Source organism: Magallana gigas, chromosome 1 (genome assembly GCF_963853765.1).
Source record: "Magallana gigas chromosome 1, xbMagGiga1.1, whole genome shotgun sequence".
Classification (NCBI taxonomy): Eukaryota; Metazoa; Mollusca; class Bivalvia; order Ostreida; family Ostreidae; genus Magallana; species Magallana gigas.
This window is the reverse complement of record NC_088853.1, coordinates 68,726,085-68,739,680: the sequence shown is the minus strand read 5'-3', so window position 1 is coordinate 68,739,680 and position 13,596 is coordinate 68,726,085. Positions and strand designations below refer to the sequence as shown.

Here is a 13,596-nt window from a genome sequence, read left to right as displayed (position 1 = left end):
AATTTATAATTAAGAAGGCTTAATAGTCGGCAAATTACCAATCGCATATACATGTACCTTAAAAGTTGGATATAATTATATTAGACAGAAGCCATGATGACTTTACATTGTTTATACAGTACCGATCAGACCCAACCTAACAGAAAGTAAACCCCAACTAAACCCTGGGTTTACTAGAGTGGACCCAGAGTAAACCCAAGGAAACCCAGAGAGTAAACCCGGTCACAGGTATACCTCTGAAAGCAGACGCTAAATGTGTATTCGAAATATACATAGGGCAGGAATAACAGACAGTAGGATAGTAAGATAAAAGACAGATCTGCTTCACACTTCAGTGCATAGTTGACCTCAAAAGCAATTTCCAAGTAAACCCAAAGTAACCCCAGAGTGGACCCAAATTTTCAAAAAGAAAACCCAGAGTAAACCCCAAAAGTTAGGTTGGGTCTGATCGATACTATAGAGCTCCTTCTAAAGAAGATTAATAGAGTCCAAAAATGGCCATGACCATCGAACCCTCTTAAATGTTCTCCTACAATCCAACCCCTTAAGGCTATTTTTTATTAGTTGTTTTTCAAGACCTTTTTTTTTTAATTGGTCTGTAGATGAAAAAACATAAACATTAAAGACACATTTTGATACAAATTTATACATATTGTAGTATTTTTTTAAATTTTGGTCAGTCGTTCTTGAAAAACAACTAATAAAAAAGTGGCCCAATATACAATGAAAACGAACCTTGTTATTAGATTACATGCTTTTATTCTCTGTAGCAAATTCATTCTTAAACAAAATTTAAATGATTTTAAATAAATATATTTCAGACATGTTCATTTTTAGAAGCTAAATTAATTATGATAATTTCTATGTACATGTAGTACTGTGGAATCATTTTTATTTGTGGGGGTCATTGTCCGTTGGTTACCAAACTGTTCCTAGTTCATGGGGAGGTAATTTCTTCAGTAGCAAGTTCTATTTTATCAATAAATACTAAATATATGCTTGTGTATACATTCAAGGGGATGTAAATTTGTGTGCAAGCCAGTTACTCACGAAAGCCATGAACATTGGTCCCCCACAACCACGATGATTCCACAATATAATATGTACTGACTACATACAAAAATAAACATTCACATGCAATTTTAAATTCAGCTTCGATAAAATTTCCCAAAATTAAATTAAGTTATATGTATGGACTGAAAACTTATCATTCCAATTTATCAAGCATGCAGTTATTATAAATTGCACGAAAGTGTTCAACTTCAAGTTGCATCTAGTATGGGCCATGGTGATTCTTTTCCATTTGTATTCCATTCATATCTTTGGTATTATGTCCAACTCTTTTCTTGAGATTTCCTAAAAAGAAATATTACAAACATTTAAACATATTATTTTTACATCAACTTTAAAACAATAACTAGTAACAAATACATGTAACTATTAAAAAATAAAATTCTAGTTTTAGTCAATGTACAAATAAAAGGCCTTGTAGGGGTAAAAAAAGAAGAAGAGTATTTAACATTTGTACATGCAACTGAACTCAGGTTTTCAGTGTAATTTTGAGATTGGCTAAACATTGAGTATAATTGACACATTTTCTTACATGTACTTATATGTAAATACATGTAAGATCGATGTATGTATACATACATGTAGTTGTATCCCAAACAGCAGAATTGTAGATGGTGAGATTATAAATTCAGGGATTCGGAAACTAACACAAAGTAGGAAACCTGACAGATGTTATCTTTCTAATCAATTTACTGTAGATTCCTACATGTAATTAAACACAAGGAATTGATATTCGCATAAAATGACACGAGAAGCACCCAAAGCGGATTTTAAAACCTCACTATCATTTTCTGAGAGTTTTGAACTATAAGAAATTAGGATAGAAGTTATTTTGCACTAGCTATTAAATACACAACTGCAAGATCATGGAATTACATGTAAGTACTCGCAAAAAATAAGAGGGGTTTGCACTAATAAGGAATCAACGGTATATATTTGAAAATACAACTAGATACAAGGTTTATTTTGAAATATTAACCAACTAAAAAAATTTTCCGATACAAGATTTTACCAGTATACAAAATATCAGTTCTAGAATCAAATTAAGAACAATAGAAAAGAAAGAATATAGAATGGTATTATATTGTACATGTATGTAATTGTATCATATTTGATACACAATACTAGCTTTATGTATAATTTGATACAATATTGTATGATATCATATGATATCATATCATGTGACATAGTAATTCATTATATATTGTTATACTTTCATGTTAAATACTGAAATCTGATTGGTTAAGACACAGTTCATAATATTTTCTATTACCCTCAGCGTTAGCAACGCACTTAGCATTAACATTAAAAATTGTTACATGCGCGAAAATTATGCGCGTACGGTTCGCTGTAGAATTCACGTTATTCCTATATAAAAGCAGTAAAATTTTCTTAAAAATTAAGACATTCAGTATAACAAAATAAATAGTGCCTGTTTGGGAGTATAACAGTTGAAATTGACACCCCTTAAAAACCATTGTCAACCTCCGCTTCGCGTCGGTTGACAATGGTTTTCTCGGGGTGTCAATTTCAACTGTTACCCTCCCAAACAGGCACTATTTATATAATACAATATCAAATTATAAAATACTGTATCATATCTGATACAATAGCGGGTTTCGAACTCTTGCCACCAAAAGCATTGCGTCTTGAAGTCCAACGCGTTACTGTTATGCTACAGCATCCGATGATGCATCTGACGGCATTTATATATATAAAACGTAGAAACTTACGATTGACATCAAGCAATTGAAATTATTAATCTTTCCAAAAACATCTCATTATTGACGATAATTTTATAAGTTATATAAGTTTTGATAAACTTTTGAATAAATGGATTAAACAATTTCGAAAGAAATTCAACATGAGAATCACAAAAACGCTTTTTGGAATGACGCTTGATAAAGAATGTACAAGAACAAAATTCAATGAGATTTTGTCTGCTAAACATTTCGAGTTTTCTCGGTAAGGTGAAACGTTTCTCGTTTCTTAATTAAAAAGAACATAATCCTTTGTTGATTTTTTTAATTGTACAACAACTTGTTGATTAAATAATCGATGAATTTGAAATCAATTGATTAATTTGAAAGAACAAACGCTAGCTTTTACGGTGATTATTTTTGGGACAGGACAACACTCAAACATCACAGCTACTTGTAGCAAAGCACGTCAGTATATACAACACATGGCATAATAATTAATAACAATAGTGTTGTGTTGTGCATGTAACTATGCCTAAATAGTACCCTAGTCAGGGTTTGATATATAGTGCACTCGCCTCCGGCTCGTGCACTATGTAACAAACCCTGTCAGACTACTATTTAGGCATAGTACATGCACAACACAACACTATTATATAAATATTGTATCATATCATACTATATAAATAGTGCCTGTTTGGGAGGGTAACAGTTGAAATTGACACCCCGAGAAAACCATTGTCAACCGACGCGAAGCGGAGGTTGACAATGGTTTTCGAGGGGTGTCAATTTCAACTGTTACCCTCCCAAACAGGCACTATTTATTTTGTTATACTGAATGTCTTTTTTAAAATTTTTAAGAAAATTTTACTGCTTTTATATAGGAATAACGTGAATTCCATAGCGAACCGTACGCGCATAATTTTCGCGCATGTAATATTTTTTAATGTTACCCGTTGCCAAGTGCGTTGCTAACGCTGAGGGTAATAGTAAATATTATTAACTGCATCTTAACCAATCAGATTTCAGTATTTAACATGAAAGTATAACAAAATACTATACATAACGATATCATGATACAATATCATATCATAATGTACAAACATTTGATATAATATCATATTGTATCATATTACTTTTTACAATATAATAAATAATATAATATTGTATCATATAAAACAATAGTGTATCATATCATACAATACTATATCATAGGAATCATGCTATATATCATTTAACAGAAAACACATCCATCAAGCAGTTTGAGTGAGGTAAGAGCTTTTTTAAGCATCTTTGATAATGGAGATCAGGCTCTGAAGTTACCTCTGTGATTCAATTATATTATAGCTAAATCAACTATGCAAGCTATAACATGTATCTATAACTAAAACATGTGACCTGTTCCAAAAACTACACTTCATCTCACATCTAAAACCTATGGCTCAGATTCAGCATTCAAACCTGTCAGGTGAATCAGCATCATAAGACACATCATCTATACAATTTTGGTGAAGTTAGGACCAGTAATAATAAATTACAAAGATATATTTTGTCAGCATCCTTGATAATAGAGATAAGGCTGCTTCCTCTGCGATACATTTATATTAATAGTTAAATCAACTATGCAAGCTAATATTATCTATAAAACATGTGATCTGTTCCAAAAACTAAACCTCATCCTGCATCTGAAACCTATATATATGGCTCAGATTCAGCATTTAAGGCTGTCAGGTGCATCAGTATCATAAGACCCATCATTCATATGATTTAAGTTTGGTGAAGTTAGGAGCAGTAATAACTAAGATAAAATCATCAGAGGGCACCTGATCCAAAAACTTTAACCAGCTATTAAAAATTAATCTCCTCCAGCATCCAAAACTAAGGCTCAGATTCAGCATTCAAGCCTGTCAGATGCATCAGTATTACATGTATAAGACACACCATCCATACAAGTTTGGTGAAGTTAGAACCAGTAGTAACTTAGAAATGGCTATCAAAGGGCACCTGCACCAAAGACTTACACCTGCTCTACAAATCTTAACCTCATCCAGCATCTGAAACCTTAGTAATGGCTCAGATTCAGCATTCAAGCCTGTCTGGTGCATCAATGTAGCTCAGTGGCTAAACATTTTAAAGTACATGTATCTGCAGGCTTGTGAACTGCAGATTGTGACTTTTGTTCATATTTACTGAATTAGGTAATCAAAATTTTTAAATCATAATTTTTCATCAAGTATATTACATATTTTTTTGCCCATTTGTCAATCTTAGACTAATATCAGGGGTAGAAACTTCTTAAATATACAACTTGCAAATAATTGCGTGTACCAAAAATGAACCTGTATGAATTTGCTACGTACTTTTTAGATTAAATCTTAATAAATTAATGTAACGTTACCAATTAAGCAAGCTAGCTACCTTGATCAATTTAACTAAAATGGCATATTAAACACGTTAAAATATATATATAAAATACGTACCTCATAAGTTGATGTCTAATCCAATATCAGTCGCATGTTGCCATATTATTGATAAATTGTTTCACACTATTGATGAATCTTGACACTGTATGATTCTTAAATCTGTATCAAATTTGCATCCTAATCAATGCATTTTTGTGTATATATATATTCAACTTTTTGAACACACTGAATATCATCCACACTTTTAACTGGTGAAATGGCTTTTTAGTTCTTTAATTGGAATCATTTTTTTGATCCTTCAGCATGTCATTTTTTTAGTCAGTTTCCTTAATTTAAAAAATCCACATCAACAAGAAAAGGTTGGTTACAAGGATTCCATGATACTCTGTTAATTATACTTCTTCCATCATCAGGTCATGATGAAATTCACCTCCCATCACACAGCTATAGATATGGTCCTATCGTCATATCCCCCAGAAAACAAATAGACTGGTCTGCTTATGTTCCTAAAAAATAAATTGAAAAGTGTTTTTTTTAATACTCGGTATCTAAATAATAAAATTACAATTATATTACTTTATATGAATGATATCCAACAAAAAGCAATATGTATAGGCAGTACTGTGAGTATGCCCTGGATCAAGTGTTTATATATTCATGTGTCATGCATCACAAGAATAAACATATGCTACTCAATAACTGTAAAATAGTTTCTTTGCTATCTGCCCATTGTGAAAAGTCATAGAAACCATTCACTGGCAGCATTTGATTTCCCTCATTTTTAATATCAGAACACCTCTGTTGTATTAAACCCAGTTGCTATGTTAAATTCAAAGTCTGATGATTGACTCTAATTTGTTTACCATCAAGAAAATCTGCATCACCGACAAATAAAGTTTTCTTTGGTACAATGTATAACAAAATATCTACAGTATTTACCGACTATATTCAGACAATAGCGAATTAATATTGTCCCCCTTGACAGAAATTATTTCCCATGGCTTCACCTCAGGATATAGTTACTGTCTCAAGAGACAATAAACTTTTTTACCTTAATTTTCATTGCAAGTAAATGCAGTCACACTTCGTTATCTCTAACTAGATGGGTCTGTTTAAAAACTTTGAGATATCCGAGTATTCGAGATATCGAGGGTAACACACTTAAAAAAATAAGTGGTTGTGATTTACAAATCACTTCGACATATCCATAATTGTATTTGAGATATCAGTGTTCAAGATATCGAAGTTCAACTGTAGGTATATTTTATCTAAACGATTTATTGCTTTCTTTGGTGCTTCATTCTGGCTATGAAGGTATCTAGCGTTGCAGAAAAAAAAAATACATGCTAAGGCAAGTTGTGTTTTTTATCAGCAATGCTAGGCTGTGTTATAACTTTCACACAGTACCTGCAACATATCTTTTTACAATCCTATCCTGTCTTATCCTATCCTGTACAGTTTATCAATCCTACTGTATCGTTCGTATATATAACCTTCTACCGTGCGTTAATCCTAGTATCCTATCATGTGTTAATCTTATCAGGTTTATATATTGTTCAATTCTAACAGTTTTTCCATTTATTCGATCGCGTTAAACCTTTGGTACCATTTTACATGCAAGTACTTTACTTTGAAGTTACAAGTCGTTCAGTGCGCCGTATACGATAAGTTATCAAACAATTAATATACAATATACAATCCAGCATTATATCACACTAATTTCTAACTTCTTTAGACTAAAATAAAATAAAATATTACATGTAAATCACATTTTAAGCAATGGAAATGAAAGATTAATGTTAGCAATCAAAGTTCTTAGGAACAAGGTAACATATTTACCTATAGGTTGAATATATTAAATCGTACGCAGTGTATAACTGATCAGTAAGCATTAACTTGTATGTAATACAATTCGATCGTTATTTGATGCATTCTTTTTACAAAAAGAAGGTACTTATAAACGATTTTATACTTATTTAAAACAAGAGTTTCATTTTAAGGTTCTAAGATCGTCAGCCTCAAAGTATTTTTTTCATATCATAACAATGATATTTTTCTATCAACCTTTATAAATGAAATAAAATGAATTTTTAGATGGTGTCCATGCATTTTACATGAAATACGGATAATTAAGAGTTATCGAACATATTGCTGAGGATCGGAGGTTGTTTACTTAAATAAACCTGCTATTTTCCATGTGATTTGATGTCGAGATGAGATATGTTTGCGGTGATTGGCTGGGGTGTTTGGTAATGAAAACAATGTTACCAATATTGATAAATTATTGATCATTTAATTAAGCTCATATTTTTCCTTAATAAATTTTAACTTGTTATGTTTGTATATTCTATAAATGACGCAGCTAGGATTAACAACTCAATAAATGTAAATAAAATTTTGTACAGTAATTATAAGGTATATTGTGAAGAGCATTTGAAGCAATTATGAACATCATTAATTTTATCTTTTTCTATCATGAATCAATCCAATCGTATCATGCGAGTATATACTGTTCTACCGTGCGTTATAATCCTATTCAGAATCTATTATGCGTGAATACTATCCGTCTGTTAATCATGTAAAAAATAACGTTGCAGGTATTGTATCCACATGACTCAGCACCAAAGAAAACATTTTATTGTTTAGAAATAGCATCCAACTGAGATCATCTGATTTGATATCGGACATGATATACTGTTTAAATCACATGAACGTCTTATATAATTACGTACCTTTTTTGTAATCATTTTATATTTATTTTAATGATTCCTTTACAATATCTGCACAAAATACAGTGTTAGATGAAAAATGAGTAACACAGAAAAATGAAAATACCAAATGCTAGTTATAACTATGGAATTTTTATAATAACAAATAGAATTTAAAGACCTTTATGACTATCAGTAGTATAAATTGGATAATTTAATCCTGAAACAAGGTAAGCTTTATAAATAGCTAAGAAAGTCAGCCAGCGGAATTTTTATTTTTTAGGTCCAAAGAGAATACACAATCTATTAAAATACAAGATAAATAGTTTCCAGAACAATAATAATATGCGGGTTCACTTTTAGTTTGCACCTTTATTTTTATATGGCTGTACATGTAGGTGAGGAGATAAGCGTGTAGTGGTGAAAATGCAATGTATGACTGCGCACCTACTTAATGCTTAAAGTTGTCACATTGCAAACATAGCTCTATGAATTTCATGGTCTCGTCGCAAACCACTACCAATATATTTACTTTCCAATCTCACTAAGAGGTCGGGAAATATACGGTACACGGAGTCTGGACTGTGGCTACAGACAATTCCCATTGGCAGTCTTCCGATGCGCAATTTGACCTAGAAACTGACCAGTTTCATAACTTCTTCGAATTTCTCTAACACGAACTGTCTATATAATTCCTTCCCAGAATACCAATTTAAGCAAGCGCAATTGAAGTTTCATCCTAACTTAATTAGTCAGCCCGCGGGCTGACTAATAATAACAATTAGGTCATTGACTAAGATAATTTAAATATCTCTCTCTTCTCTCTCTCTCTCTCTGCTGCTACCCTCCCAAACAGGCTCTATATAATGTTCATTTATCATTTTATAGGGATCAAGTCATTTGCCATTATAAAAATCTTTAGTTACAGTTGTATCATATAAACCTTTCAGCTAGGTACAATTAGTTCGCCAATTTATTTGTTACCAATGAAACAAGATGTTATATAAAAAGGTTGAAATAAGGAATGCTATATATGTATATAAATGTATATATGTCAGAGGTGTTAAGTATGGACAACATCATTAGACAATGTTGCTTTAGAATATGTTTACTTTCTTTAATTAAAAAAATGATATTGGAATTTCCTTTTTTCTGCATTGGATACTCGAGTGACCAGTTGAGTGTGTTACTAGTAAATACAGCTTTAATAGCTCATAAGTTTGTTTTAAAAAAGAAACTTTATATGTTTTGGGCTGCTCATTCATCTTTGTGGAATTTATTAGGTAATATACATTCAACATGATTCAAATATAAATTTTGTATTTTCATTCAATTACTGAATAATTATTTTTTTTAAAACAATGATAATACCAGTTATGTTAAAAATTTATATGTGATGGAAGATATCAAAGATGACGTTGTAAATTGCTAGTAAACAGAAATCCACGGACCTGGACCTGGCCAGATCACGCTCGGACGATCACTGCAATCAAACTTCATGGGTGCGATTGCTTCAAACTTGATTGACATTTAGCGGCATTATTTTGAAGTTTGTACAGGTAAAAAAGGGAGCGTTTGTAAAATGTTCGGCCGTTAAGTGACCAGCCGACTGAGTCTAGTGAGCAGCTGTCATAATTAATCATTGACTCTTGCCAAGAAGGAAAATCTGACAATATTTCAAAACAAGTACTGGCGTGCGACCAGTTCTCGTCGAGTACCATTTCTCGCCAGTACATTGTGATGTCATTTTTCGTCCATAATTTTATGTGTTGATAAAATGACGTCACAATGTACTGGCGAGAAATACTCGGCGAGAACTGGTCACACGCCAGTATATGTATAAATTGCCTCACCCATGTTCAACAGCTGTTCAACATGTTCAAAGCATAAAAAATCATGTTTTATACACAGACATCTTCTATCAAATATGATTTAGGTCTAAAATATTAAGCCTTGAGGTTGAGATATGCTAACCTGTTTATGGATAAAGTTAATTCATGATTGGAAAATGTTTAAATTCATTCTGTTTACCGGTATTTCTTAATTTCACATTTACCAAAACCTGCAATTATATTACTCATAGATCATGCATGTGTAGAAGTTCGTCTTGCACAGTTCAACATGGAATATATTATATTAACTGTTATTCCCTAGTAAAAAATGCAGGAACTTGAACAGCTGATTAACATATATCATAGTATCAAGTATGTGTAACAGCTGAATATTATAATCTGACCGAGTCTGACCTACTTACGTTGCGAATGTAAACATGGCACCCGTCCTCCATCCCTAAATAATACACGAAAGTTCTTCATGATTTTCACTTTTAAAATAACCAGAATCCACAGTAACTTGTGATGCTATGGTCAACTGACAGTTTTCTCTCCCGCTGGACAGTGGCGGCGTTTCTGACGAAAAAAAAACTAATTCGTACTAGGGATGTTTCCGATATGTAAACAAACATGGGGATTGATATAATAATCAACTCGCCATTAATTCACAATATATATCTTGACATTTACATAGATGTAAATCTTTTACTTAATAGCATTATGTTAAAACGAATGTTTGTTAAAAGATTCGCGAAAATTCGGGCTGACAAACTATCGAGCCATGCACGGACCCTGCATTTTTCCACAATCAGTGTAAGAAAATTTTTTTTTGTGCAGTGGGAGTAAAAGAGTAAAATTCAATTAAAATGCAGAAATTTCCAGAGGTAGAGGGGGGACCCCTGATTCACTGTAGATCCGCGACGCACATGAATGATAGCCACAGTTTACAACTACAATAGGCTAAATTTTAAATAAATAAATGAATATGAATATATCTACATGTATTAAAAAATATTGTGAAATTAGTTTGTGAAATTAAACGGTTCCGTTTTCTAAACATTCCCATGATGCATTTTGGTTTGTGTTTTCATTTGCCCAAAAAGAAATTAATTTTTTTACTTTGAATATTTCTAACTTTGAAAGGAGACCGACTCTGCTGGTGTAAATAGGAGAAAGTGCATAACTTTCTAAGATAATTGGTTTGTATGGAAAATTATTTGATACTGTAAAAACCAAAAAATTGGACAAAGCAGCTTTAAGGATTCTATATGACCAATATTTCTTTGAGATGCGTTAGAATTCATGATACTAACTAAAGTTTAAAAAAGCACATGTTTTTCACTATAATTGATAAATTCTATAGTTTCTGAAAACAAATAAATATTAATGCCTTTATATTAATTATTAATGATATTAAAATAAATGAACATGTTTGTATATTATTTACTGGTACAATATCAGTCACAGTATGATAGTGTTTTATTATTTATTTATTCAGGGGGGAGGGGCAGGAGGGTAGATGTCAGAACTTTTGTTAAATAATCCAGTTAATATTCTGTTTCTAACTCTGTTTTATCTTTGCTGTTTCGTTTTTAACACAAATTAACAGTTATCAGGGTTTGGTACATTAGAATTTGTTTAAAAAACAATTACATTTTTAACTCGGCGTTTAATATGTAACCGAAATCATGGCTTGATATATGTTTATATAACTAGGATTTGTGAGCTCTCTATCACTTTATAATCCGACGAGTGAATCAATTTTTTGCTGGCTATGAAAACTCCTCAAAGAAGTATTCTAAACATCAAAATATGAAAATATTTGGCTAATGTAATGACCATGCCCTTCAAACAGCACATTTTCTCTCGTTTTGTAACTGAAATTATGGAATTAGTGTTTTGTAATTAAAAAAATAAAGAAATACTTTGTATGGTATATACTAATCTAATCGAATAAAGAATTTGAACTGGATAAAAAAAATTTAAACGATAGACTAAGCACAATGAAACTATAGATCAATATAATCATAGAGAGTATGTAGGTTTCAAAACATTTCATTTGGATTTGTTTACGTTCGCGGGGGTGTTAAGGAAGCATATGGGCAATTTAGCGTCTTATTTTGACTGTTATATTCAAAATCGTGAAATTTAATAATTATTTTGAATAAGATCAAACACTTAGTATTATCCTTTAAAATAGATGTCAGTGCAATAAAATCGGGTTGTACATAACTGCCACATTGGTGCATTATCACGTGACAACTATAAATAGCTTACGTATATTCCTTAACATAAAATGAGATAGAACAACACTACCCCGCGGTTTCAAAAATAAAATAAACATAACAAGTGAAAGCAAAACATCTTAGTTTAATCAAAACCCCTGCTAGAATTCTATGTTCTTCCTTATTAAAAAGTTATTTATCCGGTTCTCGAAAAACCTTCCCAACTTTTTTATAGTTTGCACGGAAAACGGCAAATTGCATCAAAACAACACACAACATGGGATTCTAGCAGCTATTTTCAATTTAAGCATTGATCAAACTCACGATGTGTATAAAATTTCAAGTTCAATATATACGGGGTAGTGTTGTTCTAGTCGGATTTTTATATCGTAAACAACGACAGAGGAAAGCCTGGCCGAGAAATAAAAGCAAATTTACATACCTTTTAGCGAATGATTGATAAAACTAACATCTCCCCAAGTATTCTTATGTTCAATTCTCAATAAATCACACCACAATACTTTATTAGAGTTCTTAGATTAGTTATATTTTGAATATGTTTACAATGTTTTTCGATCAAATTCACACGACATTCAACTTGACGTCATCAATGTGTAAATCTACGTAATACAAACTAATTTCTGGAAAAAAATTGTCTTCAGTATTTTTTATTTGTTTTTGATCTCCGTTTCGTTGCTTAGATATTTGAATATGTACATAATAACTAAGATTTGTGATTTCACGGAATTACATGTAACTCAGATTCCATATGCTTTCTTAACACCCCCGCGTTTGAATTACAACTAAACATGTATAAGAATATTCTAACTATTGTTAATTATCACTTTCGCTTCTTAAACCATTGATAAAACAATCTATATTATATAAAAATATTGTAAATACTTACTACGACCTCCAGAGATCTTGATTGATCATCACTTCCGCCGCCGAGATGCGCGCGCATCGAAAACAACAAGTGTGTGTTATGGCGTCCGATAAAACTGTGTGACCGGGAAACGCACATTCACATTTTACCGACCTTCTGAGGACTTTCACCAAATTTCACCACATGATATATTTCGTCATTTTGAGTTGATTGGGACAGAATCTTTCCGAGGACCCGAAAAAAGTCCTCGGGAGAAATTTACGTCCTCGGAGTAAAGGTGTTTTTATACACTCGCGTCCTCGGAGCATCCGTAAAACCAACACACACACACACACACACACACACACACACACACATATATATATATATATATATATATATATATATATATATATATATATATATATATATATATATATATACATATACACACAAAAATAACACACACACACGCACACAGACACACACACACACATATATATATATATATATATATATATATATATATATATATATATATATATATATACTCGAGAATCAGGGTCAATGTCGACGCTCGATATACATAGCATCAATGTCGACACTTAGGAAAATTGAGTTTATAAGCGATTTCTAGTTGTAATTTGACAAGGATGGACTTTGATAAAATTGTTTTGCCGTAATTAATACATATCTCATCGTTTTATAAAATAAAATCTAAGAAAACAAGAGATCTCAGAATCGTGTCGACTTTCGCAATATATACGCGTCG

The 13,596-nt window shown here is 31.7% G+C and overlaps 1 long non-coding RNA gene across 2 annotated transcripts; it reads right to left on the bottom strand.

Annotated features, from left to right (window-relative positions):
• Positions 1 to 877: 877 nt before the first annotated feature.
• On the bottom strand, positions 878 to 13,132 carry LOC117690281 (uncharacterized). Of its 2 annotated transcripts, none has more exons than XR_010711180.1 (4): positions 12,867 to 13,132; positions 10,157 to 10,310; positions 5,252 to 5,700; positions 878 to 1,356 (listed from the first exon to the last, which is right to left on the bottom strand). It is a non-coding gene; the product is annotated as an uncharacterized lncRNA (long non-coding RNA). The 2 variants fall into 2 exon arrangements; XR_010711181.1 differs by lacking the exon at positions 12,867 to 13,132 and adding an exon at positions 11,448 to 11,471.
• Positions 13,133 to 13,596: the final 464 nt, after the last annotated feature.